This window comes from Mixophyes fleayi, chromosome 2 (genome assembly GCF_038048845.1).
Source record: "Mixophyes fleayi isolate aMixFle1 chromosome 2, aMixFle1.hap1, whole genome shotgun sequence".
Lineage (NCBI taxonomy): Eukaryota > Metazoa > Chordata > Amphibia > Anura > Limnodynastidae > Mixophyes > Mixophyes fleayi.
This window is the reverse complement of record NC_134403.1, coordinates 21,553,628-21,575,173: the sequence shown is the minus strand read 5'-3', so window position 1 is coordinate 21,575,173 and position 21,546 is coordinate 21,553,628.

Sequence of the window (21,546 nt, the reverse complement as noted above, 5' to 3'; positions counted from 1 at the left end):
TCTGTATCCTTCGACAGCCTGATGTGACGCTTCCCTTCTTCCTTGAAGTAGACGCCTCTAATGTTGTTTAGGAGCCATTCTCTCCCAGAAATCGGAGCAACAAAAATTCCATCCTTGTGCCTTTTACTCTCGGGGTCTTCTGCCTGCGGAGAAGAATTACACCATCGGGGACAAGGAGTTGCTGGCTATTAAAGTAGCATTGGAGGAGTGGAGATATTTGTTAGAGGGAGCTCGTTCATCGGTGACCATTATTACGGATCATAAAAATTTGTCATACCTACAGTCTGCTCAATGTTTAAATCCTCGTCAGGCAAGATGGTCTCTTTTCTTTTCCCATTTTGATCTAATCATAACCTTCAAACCAGCTGCAAAGAATAAAAAAGCAGACCGCTATCTCGAGCCTTTGTGGCGGTCCTCAGACGTTGAAGAGATTCCTAACCACTTTATATTAGACCCCAAATGTGTTTCTCTGGCTACTTCTTCCACTAAAGTGCTACCATTTGGGAAGACCCTCGTGCCTCCTGCTCTTAGGAAAAAAATCCTTTCATGGTTTCACTCTTCTCGTTTCTCTGGACACGCTGGTGAACGCAAGACCTTTGAAATCCTCTCTCGAAGTTATTGGTGGCCCTCTATGAGGAGAGATGTCAAAGAGTTTTATCGCGGCATGCGATTTATGCTCCCAGTTCAAGACCCCCCGCAGAACTCAGCGGGGCTTGCTTCAGCCACTACCCATTCCATCTAAGGCCTTGGACCCCATATTAGTATGGACTTTGTTACTGAGCTTCCTCCTAGTAAGAGATTGCAACACCATTTGGGTAGTGGTGGATAGATTTTTCGAAGATGGCGCATATCTTCCCTTGTCTGGTTTACCTTCTTCTTCTACCCTGGCTGAACATTTCATTAGAGAAATTTTCCGTATTCATGGATGTCCGTCCGAGATTGTGTCAGATAGAGGAGTACAATTCGTTTCCAGATTCTGGCGGGCCCTTTGCAAGACATACGATTAGCACTCTCATCTTCCTACCATCCTCAATCGAACGGACAAACTGAAAAGAGTCGATTGTAGGGTGGGGGGGGCTCTCGTTCGAGAGCTTACCTTGGACGTCTGCGCTTGTCAGGGGTTTAGTAGGAATTGGTGCCGCCGTTACGGATACTTCGGGTGTTCCGATTGCCGATCTGTTTGTTTCTGTTCTTGGTTTTGCCGTGGCGCAGCCTGTGGATAGAGAAGAGATAGGGGGGGGGGAGAGAGAGGAGGGAGAAGGAGAGAGAGAGAGAGAGAAAGAGAGGGGGGGAGAGAGAGGGGGGGAGAGGGAGGATATGTGGGGGTGATCGGGATGTGTTGTGGAGAACACAGATACCTAGTACCTTACAATATACTTATAGGGCTTATATAAGTTTATATTAATAGAGGCCAGCACACCACACACTGCCTCTTTATCTCAGCTCTAGCCATATAAGAGCTCTTTAATACCCCTCATCGTCCTACCACACCCCTCACAAGAGGTACCTTACCCCCGCAATATACAGTGCCAATAGGGCCGCCAAACAGGGCTAAATAACTCACACCAGCAAAAGAGCTATAAACTTATATAAGCCCTATAAGTATATTGTAAGGTACTAGGTATCTGTGTTCTCCACAACACATCCCGATCACCCCCACATATCCTCCCTCTCCCCCCCCTCTCTCTTCCCCCCCTCTCTTTCTCTCTCTCTCTCTCTCCTTCTCCCTCCTCTCTCTCCCCCCCCCCCCTATCTCTTCTCTATCCACAGGCTGCGCCACGGCAAAACCAAGAACAGAAACTGAAAGAGTCAACCAAGATCTTGAAACTTTCTTAAGGATGTTCTCGTCAGCCAATCAAGACAACTGGGTAGAATTACTTCCTTGGGCTGAATTCGCTCATAACAACATGTACCATGAGTCATCGTCTAGAACTCCATTCTTTGTGGTTTACGGTCACCATCCGTCTTTCCCGGAATTTCCTGCCCTCCCGCCCACCCAAGTTCCTGCTGTTGAGACTTTGTGTCAAACCTTCAAAAATATTTGGGCTCAGGTAAAAACCTGTTTAAAGAAGACATCTGCCAGATATAAGTCTTTTGTGGACAAAAAGAGACGGGCTATTCCACCATTGAAAGTCGGAGACCGGGTGTGGCTATCTACTAAGAATATTCGTTTGAAGGTTCCATCCATGAAATTTGCTCCCCCCGTTTTATTGGTCCATATAGGATCATTCAAGTTATAAATCCAGTTTGCTTCAAACTTTTACTTCCCAAGAGTCTTCGTATTTCCAACGCCTTCCATGTTTCCTTGCTCAAGCCTCTCATCATCAACCATTTCTCAGTCCCTCCTTCAGCACCTCGGCCACTTCAAGTTCATCAGGAGGAAGACTTTGAGATTACTCAGGTTTTGGATGCTAAAATTTTGCGAGGAGTTCTTCGTTTCCTCGTGCATTGGAAAGGCTTTGGTCCTGAGGAGCGTTCATGGATCAAAGCTGAAGATCTCAACGCTCCAGCCCTCTTGAAAAAGTTCTATACCAAATTTCCGGACAAACTAGGTTCCAGGTGTTCTGTGCCCACCTTTAAAAGGGGGGGGTACTGTCACTCACCGGACTGTGAGTGCTACTTCTAAGGTAGCTAGGAACCGTGTCCGTCCATTATAATGAGGTACTGCGCATGTGCAGTCCCTTTTAACCTTCAGTTCTGTTCCTTTAACTTAATTGGCTGATCAGGCAACACTCCCTATATTAAGCCCCTGTGGTCAATACCACGTTGCCTGATCTTGGAGTCTCATTCCTCATGAGTCTCTGAAGGTGTTCCAGTGCCTCCTCGTGTGTTCAGCTTATGCTGATTCCTGTTTGCCGTTTGTGGTTTCCAGACCACTTCTACTCCTCGTGTTCCTAGTGACTTCAGCAGCTGATTCCTATCCGCTGCCTCCGTGTATCTACAGTTACAGATTACTGCAAACTTTCCTGTGTTTCATCGTGACTCCAGCAGCTGATTCCTATCCGCTGCCTCCGTATATCTACAGTTACAGATTACTTCAAACTCTCCTGTGTTTCATCGTGACTCCAGCAGCTGATTCCTATCTGCTGCCTCCGTGTGTCTAACAAGTTACAGATCTCTCCAACTCTCCTGTGTTACATCGCTACTGTTCCAGCTGATTCCTGTTAGCTACTTCAGTGTGTCTACAGAGTCCTGCTCATCTCAGCGCTCCAGTCTGCATTCTACCTGCCGTCAGCTGACCCGCTGCCTACTGCTTCTACAGTGTGTCCATTTGTGTCAACTTGCTGTTAGCATCGATTCTACGCTCCTCGGCTTCCAGCTCTGCTACATCGCTTCAGCTCTCCCGTGGTCTCCTGCTGTTCAATTCGATATACTACTGCTTCCTGAGTATTTTGTCGTCCTTGCTGGCCTACCTACAGTGCGCTGCACCTACCTGCCGCTTCCATTCTGCAAGGACTTCTCATCTCGTCAGTTCCCTGCCGCTCAGGTATCCCTGCAGCTATCTCTAACAGCCTGCTCATCTGAACCACGGTATGCATACTTCTCATTGACTGTGCTGGTGTATTGCATATCCATCTGGACTGAGTTGTTCTCCTCCGGAGTTTCCATCCTCTGAGACTATTGCTATTATTGACTGTGCTTCCTTTTGCTGGACTATTCTAGTGACTTTGTTTATCTGTGCAGTGCTGTTCATTCATTATTATTATTGTGTGCAGTTCAACGTGGGATCAAGCTCAGTGTACCCGTGTAGACTCTGCATTGCATTTATCTCCTCGTGTCCTTCCTCACATATATATTCAGTGGTACAATTTGCTAGAGGCAGACCACTGATTCCTGTTTCCCTGTGTCACCAGTTGCATATATCCTCTCACATAAGCAGTGGTACAACTTGCTACACGCAGACCACTGACTTCCCCGTTACCTTCACCTGGATTCCATTCCTTCACTACAGTAGCGGTACAACTTGCTATACGCAGACCGCTGACTTCCACCTCCTTATTACTCCTGGACATTCATTCTCACTATAGCAGTGGAACAACTTGCCGTGCGCAGACCACTGACTACCCTCACGTGTCCTTGTCCATCCAGATCCTCGTGTTCAGTTACCTATTGTTTACCAGTGCTGCTAGTCATAGGCTTTCTGAGCATTCTCTAACCATCTGTTGTTTCCAGTTCCATTATCACCCTGCCACCAGAGTATCATATACCAACTCTACTGCTCTGATAAGACCATCAGCGGGTGATACTGGGGAAAGACTCCTAGTGCCCGTGACAGTAAGATCAGGCCATGACAGACCCAGATTCGGAACCCACAGCTAAAGAGATGCTGCAGCATCTGGTCACTCGTGTGGAACAACAGGATGTTCGTCAACAACTATTACTACAATGTTACCAGACGTTAGTCTCCCAAAGAACGTCTAGGCAGAATATTACAGCTTCTGTTGATGCTCCTGTGCTTTCCTCCGTTTCCCCAGTGCCATCCCCGGTGTCTACGGCTTCCACGCTTCACCTGCCAACTCCGTCAAAGTATGATGGAGATCCCAAAACATGTAGAGGTTTCCTCAACCAATGCTCAGTACATTTTGAGCTCCAACCTCAAATCTTTTCTACTCATCGTTCCAGAGTGGCCTATCTCATCTCATTATTTTCCGGACAAGCTCTCGCATCAGCTTCCCCTCTGTGGGAAAGAAATGATCCGTTGTTACAGGATAGTGCCAAATTTATTTCCATGTTTCGTAATGTATTCGATGAACCAGGTCGTGTTATTTCCGCTGCCTCCAGCATTCTTCGTTTACGACAGGGCTCTCGTACAGTAGGACAGTACGTCATTAAATTTAGGATCTTAGCCTCTGAGCTTCAGTGGAACACTGAAGCGTTAATTGCCGCCTTCTGGCAGGGGCTCTCGGATAAAATTAAAGATGCACTGACTACTCAAGAACTCCCTACGTCTTTAGAAGATTTGATTTCTCTTTGTCATAGTGTGGATCTCAGATTTCGTGAGAGGGACTCTGAGAGAACTACTTCAGCTAAAACATCTCTTCGTTCCACTTCTCAAATTCGTCCTGCTTCACCTCCGGTAATACCGATGGAGATTGGACGTTCCAAACTAACCTCTGCAGAGAGGAATCGAAGAATTAAGAATAGACTTTGTATCTATTGTGCTGATGCCACATATATGCTCCTGTCATGCCCCAAAAAATCGGGAAATGCCAGGCCCTAACTAGTTCTGGAGAGGTGAAGTTAGGGTCCCTGGAGTCCTCTCCATCTTCTACGAAATCAAAAATCTGTGCATTTGACGTTACCATTTCATTTGCTACTAAGTCTTTTAAGTCCCAAGCTCTGATTGATTCAGGAGCTGCGGGAAATTTCATTTCTGAATCCCTTCTAAATCAATGGTCCCTACCAGTGATTACCCTGAAGACTCCTATTACGGTGACTGCTATCGATGGATCACGTATTATAAACGGTCTCATCACCCAAAGTACGTCTTCAGTGACCCTTCAGATTGGTGTTCTACACCGAGAAGAAATTTCGTTTTTAATCCTTCCTGTTACTACAAGTCCGATTGTTTTAGGCCTTCCATGGCTTCAATGTCATTCTCCCCAGATTGACTGGCGCACTCCTCAAGTTACGTCTTGGGGACCTGAATGTCACCAACATTGTCTTTCTCGTGTTGTTCCTCGTAAAATACAGCAAACCTCCATTTCACCTTCCTCACCGGGACTTCCTCCTCAGTATGCTTCATTTGCCGACGTCTTTGATAAAGCTCAGTCTGAACGTCTTCCCCCTCATCGTTCATGGGATTGTCCGATTGACCTGTTACCTGGCAAGACTCCACCTAGGGGTCGTGTGTATCCACTTTCATTACCTGAGACTCAGGCTACTGCTGAATACATCCAAGAGAATCTCCAGCGAGGATTTATTCGACCTTTTACTTCTCCCGCTGGAGCTGGGTTCTTCTTCGTGAAGAAGAAAGATGGATCATTACGCCCTTGCATAGATTTTCGTGGACTTAATGCTATCACTATCAAAAATCGGTATCCCATTCCTCTGATTACTGAGTTGTTTGATCGGATCAAGGGAGCCCGGATTTTTACTAAGTTGGATCTTCGTGGTGCCTACAACTTGATTAGAATCAGGTCCGGTGACGAATGAAAAACAGCTTTTAACACCAGAGATGGGCATTATGAATACTTAGTAATGCCCTTCGGGTTATGTAATGCCCCTGCTGTTTTCCAGGGCTTCATTAACGAGATCTTTCGGGACTTGCTATATGTATGTGTCGTAGTATATCTGGACGACATACTCATCTTTTCCCAAGACCTGCCTTCACATCACCAACAAGTGGCCGAAGTTCTTTCCAGACTCCGGAAAAATTCATTATTCTGTAAATTAGAAAAATGTTCATTTGAGTTGCCCCAGATTCCATTTTTGGGTTATAATGTTTCCGGAGTTGGTCTACAAATGGATCCAGAAAAGGTGAATGCTGTGTTACTTTGGCCTCAGCCAACTACTCTTCGTGCCATTCAGCGTTTTTTAGGCTTTGCCAACTACTATAGACGCTTCATTTAAGACTTCTCTTCAATTGCATCTCCCATTGTGGCTCTAACTCGCAAAGGGGCCAATACTAAGCAATGGTCATCTGAGGCTCTCCAAGCCTTTCAATTTCTTAAAGAGTCCTTCTCCTCTGCTCCCATCCTTCGACAGCCTGATGTGACGCTTCCCTTCTTCCTTGAAGTAGACGCCTCTAATGTTGGTTTAGGAGCCATTCTCTCCCAGAAATCGGAGCAACAAAAATTCCATCCTTGTGCCTTTTACTCTCGGGGTCTTCTGCCTGCGGAGAAGAATTACACCATCGGGGACAAGGAGTTGCTGGCTATTAAAGTAGCATTGGAGGAGTGGAGATATTTGTTAGAGGGAGCTCGTCATCCGGTGACCATTATTACGGATCATAAAAATTTGTCATACCTACAGTCTGCTCAATGTTTAAATCCTCGTCAGGCAAGATGGTCTCTTTTCTTTTCCCATTTTGATCTAATCATAACCTTCAAACCAGCTGCAAAGAATAAAAAAGCAGACGCTCTATCTCGAGCCTTTGTGGCGTCCTCAGACGTTGAAGAGATTCCTAACCACTTTATATTAGACCCCAAATGTGTTTCTCTGGCTACTTCTTCCACTAAAGTGCTACCATTTGGGAAGACCCTCGTGCCTCCTGCTCTTAGGAAAAAAATCCTTTCATGGTTTCACTCTTCTCGTTTCTCTGGACACGCTGGTGAACGCAAGACCTTTGAAATCCTCTCTCGAAGTTATTGGTGGCCCTCTATGAGGAGAGATGTCAAAGAGTTTATCGCGGCATGCGATTTATGCTCCCAGTTCAAGACCCCCCGCAGAACTCCAGCGGGGTTGCTTCAGCCACTACCCATTCCATCTAAGCCTTGGACCCATATTAGTATGGACTTTGTTACTGAGCTTCCTCCTAGTAAGAATTGCAACACCATTTGGGTAGTGGTGGATAGATTTTCGAAGATGGCGCATTTCCTTCCCTTGTCTGGTTTACCTTCTTCTTCTACCCTGGCTGAACATTTCATTAGAGAAATTTTCCGTATTCATGGATGTCCGTCCGAGATTGTGTCAGATAGAGGAGTACAATTCGTTTCCAGATTCTGGCGGGCCCTTTGCAAGACATACGATTAGCACTCTCATCTTCCTACCATCCTCAATCGAACGGACAAACTGAAAGAGTCGATTGTAGGGTGGGGGGGGCTCTCGTTCGAGAGCTTACCTTGGACGTCTGCGCTTGTCAGGGGTTTAGTAGGAATTGGTGCCGCCGTTACGGATACTTCGGGTGTTCCGATTGCCGATCTGTTTGTTTCTGTTCTTGGTTTTGCCGTGGCGCAGCCTGTGGATAGAGAAGAGATAGGGGGGGGGGGAGAGAGAGGAGGGAGAAGGAGAGAGAGAGAGAGAGAAAGAGAGGGGGGGGGAGAGAGAGGGGGGGAGAGGGAGGATATGTGGGGGTGATCGGGATGTGTTGTGGAGAACACAGATACCTAGTACCTTACAATATACTTATAGGGCTTATATAAGTTTATATTAATAGAGGCCAGCACACCACACACTGCCTCTTTATCTCAGCTCTAGCCATATAAGAGCTCTTTAATACCCCTCATCGTCCTACCACACCCCTCACAAGAGGTACCTTACCCCCGCAATATACAGTGCCAATAGGGCCGCCAAACAGGGCTAAATAACTCACACCAGCAAAAGAGCTATAAACTTATATAAGCCCTATAAGTATATTGTAAGGTACTAGGTATCTGTGTTCTCCACAACACATCCCGATCACCCCCACATATCCTCCCTCTCCCCCCCTCTCTCTTCCCCCCCTCTCTTTCTCTCTCTCTCTCTCTCCTTCTCCCTCCTCTCTCTCCCCCCCCCCCCTATCTCTTCTCTATCCACAGGCTGCGCCACGGCAAAACCAAGAACAGAAACTGAAAGAGTCAACCAAGATCTTGAAACTTTCTTAAGGATGTTCTCGTCAGCCAATCAAGACAACTGGGTAGAATTACTTCCTTGGGCTGAATTCGCTCATAACAACATGTACCATGAGTCATCGTCTAGAACTCCATTCTTTGTGGTTTACGGTCACCATCCGTCTTTCCCGGAATTTCCTGCCCTCCCGCCCACCCAAGTTCCTGCTGTTGAGACTTTGTGTCAAACCTTCAAAAATATTTGGGCTCAGGTAAAAACCTGTTTAAAGAAGACATCTGCCAGATATAAGTCTTTTGTGGACAAAAAGAGACGGGCTATTCCACCATTGAAAGTCGGAGACCGGGTGTGGCTATCTACTAAGAATATTCGTTTGAAGGTTCCATCCATGAAATTTGCTCCCCCGTTTTATTGGTCCATATAGGATCATTCAAGTTATAAATCCAGTTTGCTTCAAACTTTTACTTCCCAAGAGTCTTCGTATTTCCAACGCCTTCCATGTTTCCTTGCTCAAGCCTCTCATCATCAACCATTTCTCAGTCCCTCCTTCAGCACCTCGGCCACTTCAAGTTCATCAGGAGGAAGACTTTGAGATTACTCAGGTTTTGGATGCTAAAATTTTGCGAGGAGTTCTTCGTTTCCTCGTGCATTGGAAAGGCTTTGGTCCTGAGGAGCGTTCATGGATCAAAGCTGAAGATCTCAACGCTCCAGCCCTCTTGAAAAAGTTCTATACCAAATTTCCGGACAAACTAGGTTCCAGGTGTTCTGTGCCCACCTTTAAAAGGGGGGGGTACTGTCACTCACCGGACTGTGAGTGCTACTTCTAAGGTAGCTAGGAACCGTGTCCGTCCATTATAATGAGGTACTGCGCATGTGCAGTCCCTTTTAACCTTCAGTTCTGTTCCTTTAACTTAATTGGCTGATCAGGCAACACTCCCTATATTAAGCCCCTGTGGTCAATACCACGTTGCCTGATCTTGGAGTCTCATTCCTCATGAGTCTCTGAAGGTGTTCCAGTGCCTCCTCGTGTGTTCAGCTTATGCTGATTCCTGTTTGCCGTTTGTGGTTTCCAGACCACTTCTACTCCTCGTGTTCCTAGTGACTTCAGCAGCTGATTCCTATCCGCTGCCTCCGTGTATCTACAGTTACAGATTACTGCAAACTTTCCTGTGTTTCATCGTGACTCCAGCAGCTGATTCCTATCCGCTGCCTCCGTATATCTACAGTTACAGATTACTTCAAACTCTCCTGTGTTTCATCGTGACTCCAGCAGCTGATTCCTATCTGCTGCCTCCGTGTGTCTAACAAGTTACAGATCTCTCCAACTCTCCTGTGTTACATCGCTACTGTTCCAGCTGATTCCTGTTAGCTACTTCAGTGTGTCTACAGAGTCCTGCTCATCTCAGCGCTCCAGTCTGCATTCTACCTGCCGTCAGCTGACCCGCTGCCTACTGCTTCTACAGTGTGTCCATTTGTGTCAACTTGCTGTTAGCATCGATTCTACGCTCCTCGGCTTCCAGCTCTGCTACATCGCTTCAGCTCTCCCGTGGTCTCCTGCTGTTCAATTCGATATACTACTGCTTCCTGAGTATTTTGTCGTCCTTGCTGGCCTACCTACAGTGCGCTGCACCTACCTGCCGCTTCCATTCTGCAAGGACTTCTCATCTCGTCAGTTCCCTGCCGCTCAGGTATCCCTGCAGCTATCTCTAACAGCCTGCTCATCTGAACCACGGTATGCATACTTCTCATTGACTGTGCTGGTGTATTGCATATCCATCTGGACTGAGTTGTTCTCCTCCGGAGTTTCCATCCTCTGAGACTATTGCTATTATTGACTGTGCTTCCTTTTGCTGGACTATTCTAGTGACTTTGTTTATCTGTGCAGTGCTGTTCATTCATTATTATTATTGTGTGCAGTTCAACGTGGGATCAAGCTCAGTGTACCCGTGTAGACTCTGCATTGCATTTATCTCCTCGTGTCCTTCCTCACATATATATTCAGTGGTACAATTTGCTAGAGGCAGACCACTGATTCCTGTTTCCCTGTGTCACCAGTTGCATATATCCTCTCACATAAGCAGTGGTACAACTTGCTACACGCAGACCACTGACTTCCCCGTTACCTTCACCTGGATTCCATTCCTTCACTACAGTAGCGGTACAACTTGCTATACGCAGACCGCTGACTTCCACCTCCTTATTACTCCTGGACATTCATTCTCACTATAGCAGTGGAACAACTTGCCGTGCGCAGACCACTGACTACCCTCACGTGTCCTTGTCCATCCAGATCCTCGTGTTCAGTTACCTATTGTTTACCAGTGCTGCTAGTCATAGGCTTTCTGAGCATTCTCTAACCATCTGTTGTTTCCAGTTCCATTATCACCCTGCCACCAGAGTATCATATACCAACTCTACTGCTCTGATAAGACCATCAGCGGGTGATACTGGGGAAAGACTCCTAGTGCCCGTGACAGTAAGATCAGGCCATGACAGACCCAGATTCGGAACCCACAGCTAAAGAGATGCTGCAGCATCTGGTCACTCGTGTGGAACAACAGGATGTTCGTCAACAACTATTACTACAATGTTACCAGACGTTAGTCTCCCAAAGAACGTCTAGGCAGAATATTACAGCTTCTGTTGATGCTCCTGTGCTTTCCTCCGTTTCCCCAGTGCCATCCCCGGTGTCTACGGCTTCCACGCTTCACCTGCCAACTCCGTCAAAGTATGATGGAGATCCCAAAACATGTAGAGGTTTCCTCAACCAATGCTCAGTACATTTTGAGCTCCAACCTCAAATCTTTTCTACTCATCGTTCCAGAGTGGCCTATCTCATCTCATTATTTTCCGGACAAGCTCTCGCATCAGCTTCCCCTCTGTGGGAAAGAAATGATCCGTTGTTACAGGATAGTGCCAAATTTATTTCCATGTTTCGTAATGTATTCGATGAACCAGGTCGTGTTATTTCCGCTGCCTCCAGCATTCTTCGTTTACGACAGGGCTCTCGTACAGTAGGACAGTACGTCATTAAATTTAGGATCTTAGCCTCTGAGCTTCAGTGGAACACTGAAGCGTTAATTGCCGCCTTCTGGCAGGGGCTCTCGGATAAAATTAAAGATGCACTGACTACTCAAGAACTCCCTACGTCTTTAGAAGATTTGATTTCTCTTTGTCATAGTGTGGATCTCAGATTTCGTGAGAGGGACTCTGAGAGAACTACTTCAGCTAAAACATCTCTTCGTTCCACTTCTCAAATTCGTCCTGCTTCACCTCCGGTAATACCGATGGAGATTGGACGTTCCAAACTAACCTCTGCAGAGAGGAATCGAAGAATTAAGAATAGACTTTGTATCTATTGTGCTGATGCCACATATATGCTCCTGTCATGCCCCAAAAAATCGGGAAATGCCAGGCCCTAACTAGTTCTGGAGAGGTGAAGTTAGGGTCCCTGGAGTCCTCTCCATCTTCTACGAAATCAAAAATCTGTGCATTTGACGTTACCATTTCATTTGCTACTAAGTCTTTTAAGTCCCAAGCTCTGATTGATTCAGGAGCTGCGGGAAATTTCATTTCTGAATCCCTTCTAAATCAATGGTCCCTACCAGTGATTACCCTGAAGACTCCTATTATGGTGACTGCTATCGATGGATCACGTATTATAAACGGTCTCATCACCCAAAGTACGTCTTCAGTGACCCTTCAGATTGGTGTTCTACACCGAGAAGAAATTTCGTTTTTAATCCTTCCTGTTACTACAAGTCCGATTGTTTTAGGCCTTCCATGGCTTCAATGTCATTCTCCCCAGATTGACTGGCGCACTCCTCAAGTTACGTCTTGGGGACCTGAATGTCACCAACATTGTCTTTCTCGTGTTGTTCCTCGTAAAATACAGCAAACCTCCATTTCACCTTCCTCACCGGGACTTCCTCCTCAGTATGCTTCATTTGCCGACGTCTTTGATAAAGCTCAGTCTGAACGTCTTCCCCCTCATCGTTCATGGGATTGTCCGATTGACCTGTTACCTGGCAAGACTCCACCTAGGGGTCGTGTGTATCCACTTTCATTACCTGAGACTCAGGCTACTGCTGAATACATCCAAGAGAATCTCCAGCGAGGATTTATTCGACCTTTTACTTCTCCCGCTGGAGCTGGGTTCTTCTTCGTGAAGAAGAAAGATGGATCATTACGCCCTTGCATAGATTTTCGTGGACTTAATGCTATCACTATCAAAAATCGGTATCCCATTCCTCTGATTACTGAGTTGTTTGATCGGATCAAGGGAGCCCGGATTTTTACTAAGTTGGATCTTCGTGGTGCCTACAACTTGATTAGAATCAGGTCCGGTGACGAATGAAAAACAGCTTTTAACACCAGAGATGGGCATTATGAATACTTAGTAATGCCCTTCGGGTTATGTAATGTCCCTGCTGTTTTCCAGGGCTTCATTAACGAGATCTTTCGGGACTTGCTATATGTATGTGTCGTAGTATATCTGGACGACATACTCATCTTTTCCCAAGACCTGCCTTCACATCACCAACAAGTGGCCGAAGTTCTTTCCAGACTCCGGAAAAATTCATTATTCTGTAAATTAGAAAAATGTTCATTTGAGTTGCCCCAGATTCCATTTTTGGGTTATAATGTTTCCGGAGTTGGTCTACAAATGGATCCAGAAAAGGTGAATGCTGTGTTACTTTGGCCTCAGCCAACTACTCTTCGTGCCATTCAGCGTTTTTTAGGCTTTGCCAACTACTATAGACGCTTCATTTAAGACTTCTCTTCAATTGCATCTCCCATTGTGGCTCTAACTCGCAAAGGGGCCAATACTAAGCAATGGTCATCTGAGGCTCTCCAAGCCTTTCAATTTCTTAAAGAGTCCTTCTCCTCTGCTCCCATCCTTCGACAGCCTGATGTGACGCTTCCCTTCTTCCTTGAAGTAGACGCCTCTAATGTTGGTTTAGGAGCCATTCTCTCCCAGAAATCGGAGCAACAAAAATTCCATCCTTGTGCCTTTTACTCTCGGGGTCTTCTGCCTGCGGAGAAGAATTACACCATCGGGGACAAGGAGTTGCTGGCTATTAAAGTAGCATTGGAGGAGTGGAGATATTTGTTAGAGGGAGCTCGTCATCCGGTGACAATTTTTACGGATCATAAAAATTTGTCATACCTACAGTCTGCTCAATGTTTAAATCCTCGTCAGGCAAGATGGTCTCTTTTCTTTTCCCATTTTGATCTAATCATAACCTTCAAACCAGCTGCAAAGAATAAAAAAGCAGACGCTCTATCTCGAGCCTTTGTGGCGTCCTCAGACGTTGAAGAGATTCCTAACCACTTTATATTAGACCCCAAATGTGTTTCTCTGGCTACTTCTTCCACTAAAGTGCTACCATTTGGGAAGACCCTCGTGCCTCCTGCTCTTAGGAAAAAAATCCTTTCATGGTTTCACTCTTCTCGTTTCTCTGGACACGCTGGTGAACGCAAGACCTTTGAAATCCTCTCTCGAAGTTATTGGTGGCCCTCTATGAGGAGAGATGTCAAAGAGTTTATCGCGGCATGCGATTTATGCTCCCAGTTCAAGACCCCCCGCAGAACTCCAGCGGGGTTGCTTCAGCCACTACCCATTCCATCTAAGCCTTGGACCCATATTAGTATGGACTTTGTTACTGAGCTTCCTCCTAGTAAGAATTGCAACACCATTTGGGTAGTGGTGGATAGATTTTCGAAGATGGCGCATTTCCTTCCCTTGTCTGGTTTACCTTCTTCTTCTACCCTGGCTGAACATTTCATTAGAGAAATTTTCCGTATTCATGGATGTCCGTCCGAGATTGTGTCAGATAGAGGAGTACAATTCGTTTCCAGATTCTGGCGGGCCCTTTGCAAGACATACGATTAGCACTCTCATCTTCCTACCATCCTCAATCGAACGGACAAACTGAAAGAGTCTATTGTAGGGTGGGGGGGGCTCTCGTTCGAGAGCTTACCTTGGACGTCTGCGCTTGTCAGGGGTTTAGTAGGAATTGGTGCCGCCGTTACGGATACTTCGGGTGTTCCGATTGCCGATCTGTTTGTTTCTGTTCTTGGTTTTGCCGTGGCGCAGCCTGTGGATAGAGAAGAGATAGGGGGGGGGGAGAGAGAGGAGGGAGAAGGAGAGAGAGAGAGAGAGAAAGAGAGGGGGGGGGAGAGAGAGGGGGGGAGAGGGAGGATATGTGGGGGTGATCGGGATGTGTTGTGGAGAACACAGATACCTAGTACCTTACAATATACTTATAGGGCTTATATAAGTTTATATTAATAGAGGCCAGCACACCACACACTGCCTCTTTATCTCAGCTCTAGCCATATAAGAGCTCTTTAATACCCCTCATCGTCCTACCACACCCCTCACAAGAGGTACCTTACCCCCGCAATATACAGTGCCAATAGGGCCGCCAAACAGGGCTAAATAACTCACACCAGCAAAAGAGCTATAAACTTATATAAGCCCTATAAGTATATTGTAAGGTACTAGGTATCTGTGTTCTCCACAACACATCCCGATCACCCCCACATATCCTCCCTCTCCCCCCCTCTCTCTTCCCCCCCTCTCTTTCTCTCTCTCTCTCTCTCCTTCTCCCTCCTCTCTCTCCCCCCCCCCCTATCTCTTCTCTATCCACAGGCTGCGCCACGGCAAAACCAAGAACAGAAACTGAAAGAGTCAACCAAGATCTTGAAACTTTCTTAAGGATGTTCTCGTCAGCCAATCAAGACAACTGGGTAGAATTACTTCCTTGGGCTGAATTCGCTCATAACAACATGTACCATGAGTCATCGTCTAGAACTCCATTCTTTGTGGTTTACGGTCACCATCCGTCTTTCCCGGAATTTCCTGCCCTCCCGCCCACCCAAGTTCCTGCTGTTGAGACTTTGTGTCAAACCTTCAAAAATATTTGGGCTCAGGTAAAAACCTGTTTAAAGAAGACATCTGCCAGATATAAGTCTTTTGTGGACAAAAAGAGACGGGCTATTCCACCATTGAAAGTCGGAGACCGGGTGTGGCTATCTACTAAGAATATTCGTTTGAAGGTTCCATCCATGAAATTTGCTCCCCCGTTTTATTGGTCCATATAGGATCATTCAAGTTATAAATCCAGTTTGCTTCAAACTTTTACTTCCCAAGAGTCTTCGTATTTCCAACGCCTTCCATGTTTCCTTGCTCAAGCCTCTCATCATCAACCATTTCTCAGTCCCTCCTTCAGCACCTCGGCCACTTCAAGTTCATCAGGAGGAAGACTTTGAGATTACTCAGGTTTTGGATGCTAAAATTTTGCGAGGAGTTCTTCGTTTCCTCGTGCATTGGAAAGGCTTTGGTCCTGAGGAGCGTTCATGGATCAAAGCTGAAGATCTCAACGCTCCAGCCCTCTTGAAAAAGTTCTATACCAAATTTCCGGACAAACTAGGTTCCAGGTGTTCTGTGCCCACCTTTAAAAGGGGGGGGTACTGTCACTCACCGGACTGTGAGTGCTACTTCTAAGGTAGCTAGGAACCGTGTCCGTCCATTATAATGAGGTACTGCGCATGTGCAGTCCCTTTTAACCTTCAGTTCTGTTCCTTTAACTTAATTGGCTGATCAGGCAACACTCCCTATATTAAGCCCCTGTGGTCAATACCACGTTGCCTGATCTTGGAGTCTCATTCCTCATGAGTCTCTGAAGGTGTTCCAGTGCCTCCTCGTGTGTTCAGCTTATGCTGATTCCTGTTTGCCGTTTGTGGTTTCCAGACCACTTCTACTCCTCGTGTTCCTAGTGACTTCAGCAGCTGATTCCTATCCGCTGCCTCCGTGTATCTACAGTTACAGATTACTGCAAACTTTCCTGTGTTTCATCGTGACTCCAGCAGCTGATTCCTATCCGCTGCCTCCGTATATCTACAGTTACAGATTACTTCAAACTCTCCTGTGTTTCATCGTGACTCCAGCAGCTGATTCCTATCTGCTGCCTCCGTGTGTCTAACAAGTTACAGATCTCTCCAACTCTCCTGTGTTACATCGCTACTGTTCCAGCTGATTCCTGTTAGCTACTTCAGTGTGTCTACAGAGTCCTGCTCATCTCAGCGCTCCAGTCTGCATTCTACCTGCCGTCAGCTGACCCGCTGCCTACTGCTTCTACAGTGTGTCCATTTGTGTCAACTTGCTGTTAGCATCGATTCTACGCTCCTCGGCTTCCAGCTCTGCTACATCGCTTCAGCTCTCCCGTGGTCTCCTGCTGTTCAATTCGATATACTACTGCTTCCTGAGTATTTTGTCGTCCTTGCTGGCCTACCTACAGTGCGCTGCACCTACCTGCCGCTTCCATTCTGCAAGGACTTCTCATCTCGTCAGTTCCCTGCCGCTCAGGTATCCCTGCAGCTATCTCTAACAGCCTGCTCATCTGAACCACGGTATGCATACTTCTCATTGACTGTGCTGGTGTATTGCATATCCATCTGGACTGAGTTGTTCTCCTCCGGAGTTTCCATCCTCTGAGACTATTGCTATTATTGACTGTGCTTCCTTTTGCTGGACTATTCTAGTGACTTTGTTTATCTGTGCAGTGCTGTTCATTCATTATTATTATTGTGTGCAGTTCAACGTGGGATCAAGCTCAGTGTACCCGTGTAGACTCTGCATTGCATTTATCTCCTCGTGTCCTTCCTCACATATATATTCAGTGGTACAATTTGCTAGAGGCAGACCACTGATTCCTGTTTCCCTGTGTCACCAGTTGCATATATCCTCTCACATAAACAGTGGTACAACTTGCTACACGCAGACCACTGACTTCCCCGTTACCTTCACCTGGATTCCATTCCTTCACTACAGACAGCGGTACAACTTGCTATACACAGACCACTGACTTCCACCTCCTTATTACTCCTGGACATTCCTTCTCACTATAGCAGTGGTACAACTTGCCGTGCGCAGACCACTGACTACCCTCACGTGTCCTTGTCCATCCAGATCCTCGTGTTCAGTTACCTATTGTTTACCAGTGCTGCTAGTCATAGACTTTCTGAGCATTCTCTAACCATCTGCTGTTTCCAGTTCCATTATCACCCTGCCACCAGAGTATCATATACCAACTCTACTGCTCTTATAAGACCATCAGCGGGTGATACTGGGTAAAGACTCCTAGTGCCCGTGACAGTAATGTAATTCAATCTACCTTTTTATACTGTTGTTTACCCCATTTTTATGTTGAAGTTATTGGCGTCGATATAGAATTTTATGGGATTGCAGCTCATTTATTAGCCTCAAGACCCTTGAGTATGAGTGTGTAATTGTATTTGCACTTTTGGGTGCTTACAAATTTGTAAGCTTTGGTAATAGACCTTGGCAGTGTCCAAAAAAGATTTACATCAATAAATTAAACAAACAGTGTCCCAGCTGCCAAAAGTGATTAAAGCACCAGTGCCCATAGCCTGGGCAGCTCTCCTGGAGGGAGCTGAAGATTTGGTTCTCAGAGAGAAGCTTTGGCAGAATTCTGGGACAACGGGGTTCACCTGAACCATGTGGTAGAGGTAGGCTTGAAAACCTTTGTCCCCTAAGGGACTATAGGGTCCGGGTGTTAAGGATGTTAAGCCCCCCCCCCCAGCTATGGTGAAGGGGACCTGAAGACCCTTATCTCTCTAAGGGGCCTTATGGCTCTGGGGAATGAGAGGAACAGGGCCTTTAGGGAAGGGTCCAAAGATGCAAAACCCCTGCACTGTCACTGCACAGGGTGATCGGAGCACACACTTTGGGGCTTCTCACAGTGACTATTGGAATATGTGCTTAGTGATAATGTCTGCATGTATGATATTCCGCTCCCTATTGCAATTTGTAGGAGTGTTCCTCACAGTGACTGTAGACAGAGGTACTCAATGATCATGTTTGTCAACAAGTCAGTCCACTCCTCATTACTCTGTGTAGCAGTGCTCCTCACAGTGACTGCACAGTTGCCTCTTCTCCCAGAATGGTCAAAACTTCAGGAGTCTCCCAGACTGCCGGGAGATTAGGGCAACCTCCCGCTTCCTGCCCTCTTTGTTGGTGAAGTGGGTGGGGGGCGTGGCTAATTGTGACATCCTGGTCATGCCCCCTGCTGTAATTGGTCGACATTGGTATACTTAGCCATGGGGCGTGGCCATGATGACGCGATCTGCATGGCCACGGCCCCCAGGATGTAGCTGCTTTTGAGATCTCCCGTATAAGTAACTATGGGAACAGATGTTCCTTTGATTATGTCGGGGTGTATGACATTCCACTCCCCATTTCCCTGTTGGAACTTTCAGGATGATGGGATAAATTATCAGTAATATAGATGTGAAAAAGGTACTTGGCAAAAGTTGTTTTTCCTTCCTTTATAGGATCAATTTTACATTCACTGTATGCCAACTAGTTCTCTTAGTTCATTATCCTCACAAGCTTGTTGTGCCAGTTTCTAAATGTCTGTTTGTTTGTTTGCACTGTTATTTGCAAATTTAATTCCACAGAGTTATAAACTATATCGGGTGCTTAATAAATAATAATAATATTGGTAATAATCATTATCTGTCCATATCACATAGTCCTGCAGTACAATTTTAAAAATAGACTAATATTATATAAATGAAAATATAGCAAAATATACATAGAACACAATGCATAAAAAATATAAATACAATAAAGTAGTATTCCAGACCATACGATACAATATTTATACACCACTTATATTCATATATTACCCTTTAATAAAGTTTTCTTTTATCCTTGTGGGATATTTAAAATAAAATTGACTTGATCAGCAAATTACGCTTAATCCCCAATGTTTATCGCCTGGGTAATAAACAGATTAATGACAGAAAATAAACTATTTATTTAGTTGTTGATCGTTATATGTTTATGAGATAGCAGCAATCAGATTCTCTTTTATATCCCATTGTCCCGATGAGAGATAGGTAGTGACACTTAAACACATGACAGTAAAGATAAATCATTCTGGGGTAAAAGTGTCTCTTGACTGAAGATCTGTAGCGAGAACAGATGCCTCTACAGAGCGACAAGAATATTCATCCTGGTAGTTTTATTTCCGCGATCTGTTCAGTGCACTCCCTCTGGTTATTAAATGACAGTCCAGATACATGAGATGAATTTTTACATAGTCAATACTGATTCTCCAGTGCCTAATAAACTCAACTGCAATAATGCCATGCAAATAGCAAATTCAATATTTTTTTAGGGAAGTTTGGTGGGGTTCTAAATTTTAAAGGGCATACATTATTAATGACAAATAAGCAAAGAACAGCATAAAACACATTCTAATAAGCATGCTTTTCATAAGCAATAAAAATATTAACAAAGTAAAAGAATTTGTAGAGATATTTACAAAATAAATTTTCCAACATTACCAAATTCCCATGTTTTATGGCACCTTAGAATTTCTTTTTTCTCAGCCCTCTCTGACAGAAAACAAACTAATTTATCTGGGTGCTCCTTCAATCAGAAGTTAATTCATTAGGAGGTTATTTACTAAGACTTCTAAAAAGAAAAAGTGAAGGTGTCACCCATAGTAACCAATCAGATTCTAGCTATCATTTGCACGCAGCGGCTAGACTGATTTTCCTTACAAACCGTTATTCCTCTGCTGAGCCACTCTGTCAGTCTCTACGTTGGCTGCCTGTATTTCAACGAATCCAATACAAAATTCTTCTACTAACATACAAGGCCATCAAGAAAATAGCACCGACATACATTTCCTCACTTGTCTCGAAATATCTCCCTACTCAACACCTCCGTTCTGCCCAAGATCTACGTCTCTCCTCCACTCTAATCACATCCTCCCATTCTCAGTTACAGGATTTTTTCCGGGCTGCACCTACTTTGTGGAATTCCCTCCCACGCACAGTAAGACTTTCCTCTAGTCTTCAAACCTTCAAGCGTTCACTGAAAACCCACCTCTTCAGACAAGGTTATAATATTCCTCAACCATCATCTTAATTTCCCTAGATTACCATATTACCATTCTCTACACTGCTAACGCAAGACAACAACCTTCTGACCAACATTGCAACACACATAGCCCACTCAGTACTTTTACCTTTGCAGTCTGGCTGGTCCATTGTGCAATATGATGTAGCACATGCCCTTGTGTTTCTAACTCCCATTGTCCTATAGATTGTAAGCTTTCGAGCAGGGTTCTCTTACCTCTCTGTCTGTATGTATTACCCAGTATTGTCTTATTAATGTTTGTTCCCAATTGTAAAGCGCTACGGAATTTGCTGGCGCTATATAAATAAATGTTGATGATGATGATGATGATATCATTTATCTAGCACATTGAAGAAATCGATAGCTAGAATCCGATTGGTTGGCAACACCTCTACTTTTCCTTTTTAGAAGATTTGATAAATATACCCCTTAAAGACTTCCTATTGCCTACATGCAGTGGTGGCTGCCATTTTGTCAGATTAATTAATATTTAGCCTATCAATTAATGAGGAATTAGTGAACTGATAATCTTCATTTTAAAAATTATTTGGTCAGACGACAAAAAAGAAGCCTACACCATGAGTAGGCGACGGGTACACTTTAAGGTGCCCACACAGTCATTAGGCCAAGTTGACCAATTTATTTGTTTTTGGCCCAAATGGACTGAACCAGTAATCATATTCATCCTTCCAAATCAAAATGCAAATGGAATCAAACGTATTATGATTGGCCAGGACTAAACACATGGTTAGGCAAAGACTGCAATCTTAATGCATGTATTGTCGTTGAATGACCATTGGTTCTTCATGATTGTGTCATCCAGCCTGACCACTGAATGATGGGAGTCATGCACTTTGTCCATTTGAGTGGCCAAACATAGATCGTTTAACTATCTAGGCAAGTAACTGGATCTTCTTGTGTGTTGGCAGTTTCAGTTGATTAGGACAAGTTATGAGAGATCAACAGAGATAGTAGGTCATTTGTCTTTTCTAGAAGGTGAGTTGAGAAACCTTTAATTCTAGGTTTTGGGTAAAGTTGCATTTTTGTATATAAAGTTATGCAATCCTTCATGGCAATTGTGTCTCTAAAGCCTTACA